Below are 2,437 nucleotides of genomic sequence, written 5' to 3'. Positions count from 1 at the left end.
GCAGCAGGAGGTCCATAGTTAAGTACAAGCTAATTAATGGCAGAGCTAATCATATCGGATGCTGCACTGGAAGCACGGAGGGTAAAGCAATTAGGGCTCAGCTAAGTGCAAGTTAAAATAAACTGCAGGCTAACAACATTGTAGGGGTTGTGCTTGGCCACCGGTGAAACTTTGAAAGTTGGTAGGAAGGACAAAAGTGTTTCAAAACGGGAATAAAATCAGCGAGATCAACTGTGCTGTATCAGCCACAGCCCCGAGAAGGAGGTTGAGAGATCCCACGCTTGTGCCTGCCAGGATGTCAGGATTAGGAGGTTCACCAAATCCATTTCAGTAAAAGCTGGCCTTGCCTGGTGCAGAGCTACAGCATCTTCTCTAAATTCATTTCTCCTTGGTCACAGAGTCGGGCATCTCGTCTGCAGGATGGGCTCAGCTCTGCTCACGCACGATGTGTCTGCAGAGGAATTAAACAGTATTTTCCTTTTGCTGCCGATCGTTCCTGGTGTCCGCGTATGTAACACAGGCTCTCCAGTGCATTCTTGCAGCACTTTGCTAATCAAAGCAATAGTTCGCAACATTTTGTTTACACTGCCCACATTTTATGTAAGAGATTTCGCCAGGAGGGAGCAGCCAATGCAGCAGAATGGTTACTGCAAATGGAGATGATCATGGAGCTGGGCGAAACAAGCAGGAGGCCAGAACGGGAACTTGGTGATGATATAATACACCATACTAAATTCAAATACTATGGGCAAGCCATTAGTGCTATGAAGAAGGAATTCCTGTCAGCAAATGGTGATGGGAAAAGCTTCACTCTCTGGCTTAAGCTGGAGTTGATCATTACAAATCTGCCATTTACAGACCAAATTAGGCTTCGAGTTGAAAGCATTATTTCTGCCTTAACATATGGATGTGAAAGCAGAGAAAACACCAGAAGTAGAGGCAGATGGCTCGTCATCTTTGAGAGCAGTTCCCCAGGAGCACACCAAGTTTCAGATGCAATGGATACGTGCCGCTTGCCAAGGTTTGTGACTGCTCCACAACTCCCTGTCCCCGAAGCTGTGTGGAGAAGGTCTACATGAGGGGCACAGCTCTCTGGATCAATGTGTTTTGAGGCATCCAGGGGAGCGACTGAAAAATCCCACTGGAATATCAAGGGGAATAAAGTCTGGTCTAGATGTTCAACCACAGAAGTCGTGCACAGCCCTTCCTAGGACAAACAAGAATTGTGTAACTTCCTCCACGCTTCATGCAACTTCTGATGGGATGGCTGGCCACGTCTGGCTCAAAAATATGATGTCAATGTTTAAACAAGGGCTTTCTACTGATAAAGTGTGTTCCTGTCCAACCTTCCCCCTTACCCAGTGCTAAATCTCATCTACCAGTGGCAAACTGCAATGCAAAGGTAATGAATTTCTTATTTCTTACTCTCTTGTGTGCACTTCAAAGCAACAACAGGCTCTAAAATCTTTCACGTTTCCATGCTGAGCCTTGAGAAAGAACTCCTTCAGAATAGCAAGGGCATAGAAATTTCTTAAAATTCTCTAAAATTTTTTAAGAATTCTCTTCAGTAAGGGAATTTCAGTGCAGAATATGTGAGACTTCATCTCCAGCACAGCAACGAGTTAAAGTCTTGAGGCTGAGCTTTGTGCTGATCCTGAGCATCCCCCATAGCAATGGAGCTCCAGCAGTGCCTGCCAGCAATGAGAGCAAACCTTTTGTTTATCTTGGCCAGACCTTTGCTTGCGTCTGATCCAAAGCTATAAAATACTAATATTAGCCCTGATTCCATTGCTTCTGCAATCAGTTTCCAGATTCAATTAGCGTGTCATTATTTATATCCACAAGAGACTGATTCTAAGTATCATTCAGCATAAAAGATAATGACAATGCTTTTCACTCAAGCAAGGATTGTATTCATGAGACACCCTGCCCTCCAAAAAAGAGACCTTGATGCTGTGAATACGTCCATGGTTCAGACTGCAAAAATACCAATTAGCTTAAACACAGCCTAGCTGGGTATTCAGCTGTGTACTCAGACACTGATGATGTACAGCCTTTCCCTGTGTCTCTTGACAGAAAAGTCATACTCACTGCCTGCTTCCTAGCAGAGGAAATTGGTGTGCGGTGGGCACTGAAATGGTCTTGGGTAGGGCTGTACATAAATGCCACCCCTACGTGCAGAAATCCTCATTCAGGAAGCCCTGGGACAGCGCTCACCAGTCAAGCTAAGGTTGGCTTGATGGGTTTCACGCTGAATGGCAAAAAAGTGATGTTTTCTATGAGTACACTTGTCAATAAGCAGCAGCTGCATGGTTGGACTGGGATCACACGTGTGAGCTGGAGCGAGGGATGGAGTGTGTGGGAAGTAACCACAGCTTGTTGCTCTGCATGATCACTGTTACCAGTGATTTCTGGTGGTTTCACGGGACACAACACT

This window comes from Mesitornis unicolor, unplaced genomic scaffold, assembly GCF_000695765.1.
Source record: "Mesitornis unicolor isolate BGI_N332 unplaced genomic scaffold, ASM69576v1 scaffold13770, whole genome shotgun sequence".
Classification (NCBI taxonomy): Eukaryota; Metazoa; Chordata; class Aves; order Mesitornithiformes; family Mesitornithidae; genus Mesitornis; species Mesitornis unicolor.
The sequence above is the reverse complement of the archived record's forward strand: the minus strand, read 5'-3'. Positions refer to the sequence as shown.